General features: G+C 45.1%; 1 non-coding gene across 1 annotated transcript; it reads right to left on the bottom strand.

The window, feature by feature from the left end:
- Positions 1-1,975: 1,975 nt before the first annotated feature.
- TRNAG-UCC (transfer RNA glycine (anticodon UCC)) lies at positions 1,976-2,047 on the bottom strand. The gene has a single exon. It is a non-coding gene; the product is annotated as a tRNA-Gly (tRNA).
- Positions 2,048-11,667: the final 9,620 nt, after the last annotated feature.

Genomic DNA, 11,667 nt, shown 5'->3' with positions numbered 1-11,667 from the left:
AGCATTTTCTGGGCTTTCGTGTGAGAGTTTTCCCTCTAGTGGGATTCAGGCTTCAGCAGACAAAGGGAATAAACAAACAAATATTTTTTTCCAACATCAGTCTAATTTGATTCAAGTAGAGCAGCTAATCATTTTGACCCATCAGCTTAGGTTTAGGAACCTACAAGTTGCAATGAGAATCTGGGCAGGTAAAACCCCTCTGGTTTAATTTTCAATACATTGCCTCCTGCTGGCATAGGACCCACCCACTGCTTCCAGAACCTCTTCTCTTCCAGAATGACAGAGGATTTGATCCACTTTCAAATATCAGCCTTTTTGTAAATCTATACACTTTATTTTAACTACATTTCCCAGACTGTATCTCCCTTTCTCCACTCCTCCTAGGAACTCTAGTCATTACCCATTCTCAGTTAGCTATGAAGTACAAATGGCTAGAACTTCTTCCTGGGCTAGCTCAGCTTCTTTAGCCATTTCCTTCTTTTGATTGCTATAAACCTGTGAGTGTGTTTTCTCCCTCTTGAGAAAAAAAGAAAAAAAAAAAAGAGACTGAAACAAAAGAAGCAAACATTCAGTATAATCAAATATTCTTCCATACACTGCAACCTGTCAGTAGGTCCTGCCTGCAATTGTCATATAAACAGGTTTTCGAAATATAATGCCAATTATTTTCAAAATTACTTTGGGATAGAACATTTTCTCTGAAAGAGTTGTCAAGAGTCAGGTTTCAAGTACAACAGGATTCTGAGCCACGGGATTGACAGTGATTAATTACATCACCAAAACAGGTTGGCACTCTCAGAGACCTGGAGGGCCACTCAGACAGTGGGGCTTCCTGGGAGGTACTTAACCGTAAACTTTGATGTATCTGGTGGCTCCTGAAGTCATCAGCTACTGGCTCTGTAGTAAACCACAGCTTGTGTGCATTCCTCTAGCTCTGCTGGAGTAACATTACTTCCTTTGGCTGCCTTGTCTCTCAGCCCAGCTCCTGGTGCCATGCCCACTCCTGAAGAAATTGCTACCATCTTGCATTGGTCTTCTGCCCTCGATTCTTGCCTTGTCTTGACTCCTTGGCTTGACACACAGAATTATAGAATCACAGAATGCTTGAGGTTGGAAGGGACCTCTGGAGGTCTTCTGGTCCAACCCCACTGCTCAAGCAGGGACACCTAGAACCAGCTGTCCAGGACTGTGTCCAGGCAGCTTCTGAATATCTCCAAGGATGGAGACTCCACAACCTCTCCGGGCAATCTGTGCCAGTGCGCGGTCACCCTTACAGTGAAAAAGTGTTTCCTGATGTTCAGAGAGAACTTTCCATGTTTCAGTTTATGCCCATTGCCTCTGGTCCTGCCACTGGGCACCACTGAAAAAAGTCTGTTTCCATCCCCTTTGCACCTTCCCTTCGGGTATTTAGATACACTAATGAGATTCCCCCCCGCCCCGCCCCGAGCCTTCTCTTCTTCAGGCTAAACAGCTCTCCCAGTCTTTCCTCATAGGAGAAATGCTCCAGCATTTTCACCATCCTTGTGGCCCTTCACTGGACTCTCTCCAGTATGCCAACGCCTCTCCAGCACCAGTGAGCCCAGAACTGGACACAGTCACTGCTCCAGGTGTGGCCTCAGTAGGGCTCAGTAGAAGGGAAAGATCACCTCGACCTGCTGGGCAATACTTTGTCTAACGCAGCCCAGTACAGCACTGGCCCCTTCTTTGCTGCAAGGGCACGTTGCTGGGTCACGTTCCACTTAGCGCCCACCAGGACCCCACATCCTTTTCTGCCACCCTGCTCTCCAGCTGGGCAGCCCCCTGCATGTAGGGGTTCCTCCTCCCCGCGTGCAGGACTTTGCACCTCTCTCCTTGTTAAACTTCCGGAGGTTCCTGCTGACCCGTATCTCCAGCCTGCCGAGCTCCCTCTGGATGGCAGCACCACCCGCTGGCACACCAGCCGCTCCTCGGAAAAAGGTGACAAAATACACCCACCTGCGTTGGCCGGGAATCGAACCCGGGTCAACTGCTTGGAAGGCAGCTATGCTCACCACTATACCACCAACGCTGTGATGGCTGGTTGTCTGAGGCAGAATTCTTCATTCTCTTCTAGTTTCCATTCATCCCTAGTATAACCACAGGGCTTAGTAACTGCCCACCACAAGCACTAAAAAGGACTACTGAGGGAAATATTCAAGTTTTCTCCACAGCTGCCAAGGCTAGTAGAAAACTTTTTTTTTTTTTAAATAGTGAAAAAAACCTAAGGTATCATTTAGCAATATATTTCAAACGTCCTGATTTGTTTAAAAGAAATGCCAAATAAAAGGACAAAAACCCTCAGAAATGGCACTGCAAATAATAGCACAATTGGAAAAAAGTCCAGCTAACTACTCCTGTCTGATGAAATAAGTATCTGCATTTCACCGTTTTCAGTAAAAGAAATACTCTTGCCAGCATTAACATTGAACTATGATGACCTTTTTATTTCATGTTTGAAAGGTTAAGCGGAAAAAATTATAATGAACGATGTATGTTGTCCTTTCCCTCAGCTACTGCTTTTCTCTTCCCAGTGTTATCCAAAGAGATGCAAGATCACATGGAAAACGCAGCTGAAAATAAACTGAATAGATTTACAAAAGGCTGATATTTGAAAGAGGATTATCTGAAACACAAGTTTGAGACTTTTAATATCAAATTTAAGTACATTTTTATCACCTAATGTATGATGAAACGTTTTCCATTACAGTGTATAGAGAAACTACTTTAGAGGAACAAATTCTCAAAACTCACGTGCTGTGAGGATATCCTATGAATAAGCCACAGCATTCTAGGGCATCTGTGATTTCTCTTCTGAGAATGTCCTGTTTACAGACAGTTTTGATTCTTAACAGGCAGGAATGTATTGCTTTTCTCAGCAACCTTATGGATGAAAACATTCTGTGCCAGCTCTCAGTTCCTTAATAAAGAGACCTTCAGGTCCCTTTCAGTCTCCAGTCCTCAGTCTTAAGCTTACTGCAATGATTGTCAGAAAAGTTGTAAGACCTAATATTGGTTAGATATCCATTGATCTCCTGATTCCTGAATGTTTCTGTTACTTTGTCTACATATGAGGAATGAATAGGTTCAGCGCAAGTCCCCTGGTCCTGTGCATACGCTGGCCATTTTACCCAGAATCGTCCAGTGTTTGTATTGGTAAAAATTTGTGCAACCTTACAGAAAAGTCTACAGAGCACAGCTACACCACAATAAGGATATCAAGTCTTCTCTCATTTTCTCCTCACAATTTACTTTAAAACCAGCTGTCACAGTTTAAAGCTGGGCTGGCTATTAACCAGGTGGCAGATGCTCTCTGTTAACCCTCTCCCCCCCCCCCCAAGGGAAAGGGAAAGGGAAAAGGGAGAGAGACTTATGGGTTGAAAAGTTAAAACAGTTTTAATAAACTATAATAATGAAAAAGAGTATAATAACAATAATAATAGAAATAATCAAATATATACAAATATATACAAAGCCAAGACTGAGAGCTTGGAAATCCTCCTCAGGCAGAGTTGCTCCCCCAGCACAGGCAGAGGGGAAAATGCAGTACCTCCCCCCAGCACAGGCAGAAGGGAAAATGCAATAGCTCCCCTGCCATCACACCTGCAGGCTTTTAACTGGAGAATTGGCAAAGCTGGTACCAATCAGTGGGAGACAGGAGGGCCCCTCCCTCCTGGGCCCCACCTCCAGGAGGCAGTGGGTTAGTGATAAATAGGAGAATGACGTGTGTGGGATGGAATACCTCGTTGGTCAATCTTGGGTCACCTGCCCTGTCTGCTTCCCCCTGCAGCTGTGACCCCCCTTTGGCTCTTCACTCGTAAGCAGTGAGGAATTTAGCAGTGACCTTGGTTTCTCTAAGACTAATGGGCCTGGTTTGGGCCAAACCAGGGCATTCCACCCCTTATTCCATACCATTCACGTCATACTCAGATCACCACTACCTTTTCATTTTCAAATATATATACACATATCACTAGTTTATGATTCATCTCTATACAAAAAGTCCATTAAGTTCATTTGGTTCAGGATTGTGGGTTTCCATCTGGCTAGCAGTCTCTCAGCAGTCTCTCTGGCTAGCAGTCTCTCTTTTGTCATGGTTCGTGCCCACGGGTTGCAGGGTAAAGATGTCAGACTCGAGGAGGTTACTGGACGCCACTTGATGAAGCTAGCTCCAGTCTCATCACCACTGTCTTAACCTGAAAGACACTTATGCAGTAACAACATACAGTTCAGAATTAAGTATTCTCACCCAGAATCAGATCACCTTCAGGGACACATCGGACTTCACCATTTTGCAACATCACCCACCAAGTACATCCAGGTCCCTGAGCAAAAGCAATCCCACGAATGGGTTTACCTTTGCCCGTTATAGGAAGAATCCAGACAGTTTTTCCCAATAGATTCCTTTCATGCACCACCGGGACTTTATCTCCTTCTACTGTATGTAGAAGGTCTGACTGAGCAGGGCCAGCTCGATTGATAGATCCCCTGATGTTAACTAACCAGGTAGCTTGTGCCAGATGTTTATCCCAGTTTTTAAAGGTTCCACCCCCCATTGCTTTCAGGGTAGTTTTTAACAGCCCATTATACCGTTCAATTTTCCCAGAGGCTGGTGCATGATAGGGGATGTGATATACCCATTCAATGCCATGCTCTTTGGCCCAGTTGTCTATGAGACTGTTTTTGAAATGAGTCCCATTGTCCGACTCAATTCTCTCTGGCGTGCCGTGTCGCCACAAGATTTGCTTTTCAAGGCCCAGAATAGTGTTCCGGGCAGTGGCATGGGGCACAGAGTATGTTTCCAACCATCCGGTGGTCGCCTCCACCATGGTAAGCACATAACATTTACCCTGGCGGGTTTGAGGGAGTGTGATGTAGTCAATTTGCCAGGCCTCCCCATATTTATATTTCAACCACCGCCCCCCATACCACAAAGGTTTTAACCGTTTGGCTTGCTTAATTGCGGCGCATGTTTCACAATCATGGATAACCTGTGCAATAGAGTCCATGGTTAAGTCCACCCCTCGGTCACGAGCCCATCTGTATGTTGCATCTCTCCCTTGATGACCTGAAGTGTCATGAGCCCACCGAGCTAAAAATAGTTCACCTTTGTGTTCCCAGTCCAAATCTATTTGGAACACTTTAGCAGCTTGATCCGCTTGTTGGTTGTTTCGATGTTCCTCAGTTGCCCGACCTTTAGGTACGTGAGCATCTACATGACGTACCTTCACGACTAGTTCCTCTAGCTGAGCAGCAATATCTTGCCACAATTCAGCAGCCCAAATAGGTTTCCCTTTGCGCTGCCAGTTGCTTCGCTTCCACTGCTTTAACCACCCCCACAAGGCATTTGCCACCATCCATGAGTCAGTATAAAGATACAGCCTTGGCCACTTTTCTCGTTTAGCAATGTCTAAAGCCAGCTGGATGGCTTTTACTTCTGCAAATTGACTTGATTCACCTTGTCCTTCTGTGGCTTCTGTGACTCGTCGTATGGGACTCCATACAGCAGCTTTCCACTTCCGATGCTTTCCTACAAGACGGCAGGATCCATCGGTGAACAGGGCATACTCCTTCTCATCCTCTGGTAGTTCATTATATGGTGGGGCTTCTTCAGCACGTGTCACCTCCTTTTCTGGTGGCATTCTGAAGTCTTTGCCTTCTGGCCAGTCCATGATCACTTCTAAGATTCCTGGGCGATTAGGGTTTCCTATTCGAGCCCTCTGTGTAATTAATGCAATCCATTTACTCCACGTCGCATCAGTTGCATGATGGGTAGTGGGAACCTTACCCTTGAACATCCAGCCTAGTACTGGTAATAGAGGTGCCAGGAGAAGTTGTGCTTCAGTACCAATTACCTCTGAAGCAGCTCTAACTCCTTCATATGCTGCCAGTATCTCTTTTTCAGTTGGGGTGTAATTGGCCTCGGAGCCCTTGTATCCTCGACTCCAAAATCCTAGGGGTCGACCTCGAGTCTCCCCTGGTACTTTCTGCCAGAGGCTCCAGATAGGACCATTGTCCCCAGCTGAGGTGTAGAGCACATTTTTAACATCTTGTCCCATACGGACTGATCCAAGGGCTACTGCATGCACAATCTCTTGTTTAATCTGTTCAAAAGCCTGTCGTTGTTCAGGGCCCCACTGAAAATCATTCTTCTTTCTGGTCACTTGATAAAGAGGGCGTACAATCTGGCTGTAATCTGGAATATGCATTCTCCAGAAACCCACAACACCTAAGAAGGCTTGTGTTTCCTTTTTGTTAGTTGGTGGGGACATAGCTGTTATTTTGTTGATCACCTCTATCGGGATCTGGCGACATCCATCTTGCCATTTAATCCCTAAAAACTGGATCTCCCGGGCAGGTCCCTTGACCTTGCCTCTTTTTATGGCAAAACCAGCTTTCAGAAGAATTTGAATTATTTTCTCTCCTTTGTCAAAAACTTCTGCTGCTGTATCACCCCACACAATGATGTCATCAATGTATTGCAAATGTTCTGGAGCTCCACCCTTTTCTAGTGCAGTCTGGATCAGTCCATGGCAAATAGTAGGACTGTGTTTCCACCCCTGGGCCAGTCGATTCCAGGTGTACTGGATACCTCTCCAGGTAAAAGCAAACTGTGGCCTGCACTTTGGTGCCAAAGGAATAGAGAAAAATGCATTAGCTATGTCTATGGTGGCATACCACTTGTCTGCCTTTGACTCCAGTTCGTATTGAAGTTCTAGCATGTCTGGCACAGCAGCACTCAGCGGTGGCGTAACTTCATTTAGGCCACAATAGTCCACAGTTAATCTCCATTCTCCATCAGACTTTCACACTAGCCATATGGGACTATTAAAGGGTGAGCGAGTCTTGCCAATCACTCCTTGATTTTCTAATTGTCTAATCAGTTTATGAATGGGGATCAGGGAGTCTCGATTGGTGCGATACTGTCGTCGGTGCACCATGGCAGTAGCAATTGGCACCTGTTGTTCTTCAACCTTCAGCAACCCCACAACAGAAGGATCTTCTGAGAGGCCAGGCAAGGTAGACAGCTGTTTAATGTCCTCAGTCTCTACAGCTGCTATACCAAAGGCCCATCTATACCCTTTTGGGTCCTTAAAATACCCTCTCTTGAGGTAGTCTATGCCAAGGATGCACGAAGCATCTGGGCCAGTCACAATGGGGTGCTTTTTCCATTCATTTTTAGTTAGGCTCACTTCAGCCTCCAATACAGATAACACTTGAGATCCTCCTGTTACTCCTGAAATACTGATAGATTCTGCCCCTTTATGATCCGATGGCATTAGGGTGCACTGTGCACCAGTGTCTACCAAGGCGCGATACCTTTGTGGTTTTGATGTGCCAGGCCATCGAATCCACACAGTCCAATAAACTCGGTTGTCCCTCTCCTCCACCTGGCTGGAGGCAGGGCCCCCCTAATTAAGAAATGGATTCGTGCTGCTCACAGGGACTGGACCTTCATTTCTCCTATTCACACTTGGGAAAAAGTGATTTGAGGCCCATCTACCCTGGCTGGGGTCCTGCTCACTGGTAACTGGAGCAGCCATCCTCCTAGAAAAATTCTCTCTGGTATTTCTTTTAGCTTGCAACTCACGTACTCGTGCCTGTAGGGTACTGGTAGGTTGTCCATGCCCTCTGCTCATGTCCTCCCCATAACCATGCAGGGCAAACCACAGGATACCTCGTGATGTGTTCTGTTTCCTTTGAGTTGGTCCTGTAGGAGAGCGTTTGCTCCTAACATCTGCAACGCGCGCCTGTGTAGGTAGAGAGTCAAGTTTATTCTCGATCCTGGACAGTTTGTCTGACAGTTGTTTAAATGAGTCCTTGTTTTCCTTAGTCAGTTTTTCCACAGCCGAGATGCGTGCCTGCAGTGGGGAAGAAATACTATCTTCATACTGTCGCATATAGTTAGCCATTTCGCCCACACTAGATCTTGCCATAGCATCTTCTCCCCATACTAATATTGACAATGTATGGGTATATGTCGGTGGAGCATTCTTCACAACCTTCCGGAACATGGATCGGTTGCATTCCACTTCATCAGGATCTACAGGATCTACAATGTCCCGTGGGTGTCTATAAATGATCTCTTGCACAGCTAGTTCTCTAAGGTAGTTAATACCTTTTTCTATAGTGGTCCATTTGCTTAGGTGGCTCATAACATCATCTTTATAGGGATACCTGCTCTTTACAGCTGACAAGAGTCGCCTCCAGAGACTGACAGTGTTTGACTTTCTTGCGAGCGCCTTATCAATACCACCATCTCTGGACAGGGATCCCAACTGTCTGGCTTCTCTGCCATCTAATTGCATGCTGTCTGCCCCATTATCCCAGCATCGGAGCAACCAGGTAATAATAGGTTCACCGTCATAACGGCTGAAGTCTTTCCTTATATTTCTCAGGTCCTTCAGGGATAAAGAGTGGTAGGTTATCTCTATGTCCGAGTCCTCCTTTTGTGATAGTTCTGCTTTAGAAGGACCTTTCTTCTGTGATGGGTCTGCTTTAAAAGGACGATCGAGGAAACCCTCATCTGTGTCAGGCCCTAACTCTGCCTGAGAAGGGCCCTCACCTGGGTCATATGATGGCTCTGTCTTAGAAGGCTCTGAGTCATCATCCTTCTCTTCACAAGCTGATTTCTTTTGGTATTTCTTCCTGGTTACAGGAACAATTGGTACAGATTCGATAGATGCTGGGGTCTGAGTAGATGCAGTGGCTGTCGTGGGAGTGCTGAGAGTCTGAGTAGCTGCAGTGGCCATCTTGGGGGGTGTAGCAGTTGTGGTACAGGCTGCCAAGGTTTCAGTGGGTTTAGTGGCTGTAGCGGCAGTACACACTGTAGGATCTGAGGCTGTAGCGGCAGTACACACTGTAGGATCTGAGGTGGCTGCATAACACCTACAACTGTCCCTGCACCGATATTTAATCTTATCCCACATCAGAAACACATTCAGGACAACCAAAAATAAAAACATGCCACCTAGACAGCACCATCCTAATTTCGCAAAATCTAGTGGAATCAGCTTGGCAGAAAAGGAGAAGGTACTATTTCCCAAAGTAAAACTGGAAGTGTAATCATTAACAGAATCAGCTAAAGGGCGCCTGGAGCGTGCAGATGAAGTTGCTGCTACTGATTCGCGATTAAAGCTGCCCATCATTGTGTCATAGAGATAAGAGATCGGAATATTAACTGCCCAGTTTATCACAGCATAAATCAGTATCAAACCCCATACCAAAACAATACATTTCGACCAGCGCCCACTGCTAAACTGCATGTAAACATTCATAAGAAGCAAGCAATAACACAGTGCCCACGGCAGGTAAGGCATCATTGCAATACTCAACTGTGAAAGAAACTCCATAAAAAGATGAGATAACACAGCATTCAAAAATGACATCACCATCTTCACTATCTGTTTTAACTTTCCAACCCCTTGTAAATCTCAAAGGAAGAAATCTGATACTCTCTCAGCTGAGCTCTCTGGGTCTCTTCCCACCAGAGCCAGGATTCAACTTATCAGAGCAACCTGTTGGAGCTTCTCTCGAGCCCCACGTTGGGCACCAATAAATCTGTCACGGTTTAAAGCTGGGCTGGCTATTAACCAGGTGGCAGATGCTCTCTGTTAACCCTCTCCCCCCCCCCCCCCAAGGGAAAGGGAAAAGGGAGAGAGACTTCTGGGTTGAAAAGTTAAAACAGTTTTAATAAACTATAATAATGAAAAAGAGTATAATAACAATAATAATAGAAATAATCAAATATATACAAATATATACAAATATATACAAAGCCAAGACTGAGAGCTTGGAAATCCTCCTCAGGCAGAGTTGCTCCCCCAGCACAGGCAGAGGGGAAAATGCAGTACCTCCCCCCAGCACAGGCAGAGGGGAAAATGCAATAGCTCCCCTGCCATCACACCTGCAGGCTTTTAACTGGAGAATTGGCAAAGCTGGTACCAATCAGTGGGAGACAGGAGGGCTCCTCCCTCCCGGGCCCCACCTCCAGGAGGCAGTGGGTTAGTGATAAATAGGAAAGTGAGAATGACGTGTGTGGGATGGAATACCTTGTTGGTTAATCTTGGGTCACCTGCCCTGTCTGCTTCCCCCTGCAGCTGCGACCCCCCTTTGGCTCTTCACTCGTAAGCAGTGAGGAATTTAGCAGTGACCTTGGTTTCTCTAAGACTAATGGGCCTGGTTTGGGCCAAACCAGGACACCAGCAAAACCAACCAAGATCCTATTTGGACAGCTCTGCAAAGAGGTTGTGAGTGCATACTGTTAAGTGTATTTATAACTAAGGCTTAGCAGAACAAGCTAAGAGGGCTCTGCTGAACGATGTAGAGTCTATTTTCATGTTATGTGACATGCACTGTACGTGTATTGCTTTGCAAATGTACACTTCACTTATGTGGTGCATGCACATCAAACCATTCCTTTTTGCACCAGATTTTCTGTGCACTTGTCGTGGAATCCTTTTACATGGGTCCTTGGCCCTGAGCCAGTGGGCTAATGATTTAAGAAGATGATACCATGGGACACATCAAACTCACTAACCATAATCACCTCTGAAAAATACATACGTTGTCATAACGATTTTCGTGCTTTTCTTCTAATATGTAGATACCATAAATATTTTCTAGTGAAACAGCAAAGGCTTAGATAATAAATTTAAGCCTAGTAACAGTTGTTTCCAACCTTACTGAAGAGTATGGTTTAACAATCATCACAGAAGGCTATTCTTTATATACTTCCCTGCAGAAATATTCCGTGGAACCTGAAAGTCTGTGGACTAACCTTTGAAAATCATTACCTTATCATTTAGGAAATTTGAACAACTTTAGTAAAGAAGTCAGTCTGAAGGAAGTGTGGATGTTTTTCTTACTAAGAATGATACTTCTCTTTCTTAAAGTTGTAGCCTTACTATGTCTTCTTTGTGGTCTCACCATCACGTATTTTAAGGCAACAGAGAGTGAAAAGGATGATTTTAAGATTGTGTGGTTGAACTGGAAAGAGAGGCGGGCACCCTTTCAATAGAGAAAAAGCACTGGATGAGGATTGCCTGCTCTGAGAAAGCTGGAAGCTGAATTGGTTGAGCAGAATGGGAGAAAAAAGTGGAATGGGCTAAGGGGAGCTTTGTGAACAGTAGCCTCCTGGGTCTCAGTTCATAAAGCTGCTTAAACACGCACGAGATTCCTAAAGAATTTAAGCACCCAAAGTTGCAGATAAACTCAGAGGGCCACATTCCCAAAGTCAAAGTAGTCTCATCCTGCTTAAGGAATTCTAGAAACACTTCTGAACATCTGTAGGCACCTGGAAATCCATTGAAATCCGACCCCAGTGTTCCAGTACCAAATGCAAAGCCTCCTCAACTTCAGTAATTCTTGTATGTTCAGACAATACACACACACTGCCAAATCAGGGGCTCTGTATGAAATTTGTCCTGATTATTTCTTGGTTTCCTTCTCTCTCTTTCACACACACATATGTGCACAGATTCCAGTAGCACTTGAAGAACAAGCAGATCAAACTAACCCTTATCATGTCTTATCAGAACAAGATGAATGTGCAATTGTATCCTTTCCTAATCTGGTTTTAATTCACTGGGCAACAAATCTGTTGATTATGTAGTTTACTGCATGTAGCAGAAAGAAAGTATTTTACTGTGG

The sequence above is a fragment of the Nyctibius grandis genome, chromosome 7 (genome assembly GCF_013368605.1).
Source record: "Nyctibius grandis isolate bNycGra1 chromosome 7, bNycGra1.pri, whole genome shotgun sequence".
NCBI lineage: Eukaryota > Metazoa > Chordata > Aves > Nyctibiiformes > Nyctibiidae > Nyctibius > Nyctibius grandis.
This window is presented reverse-complemented; position numbering and strand designations above follow the sequence as displayed.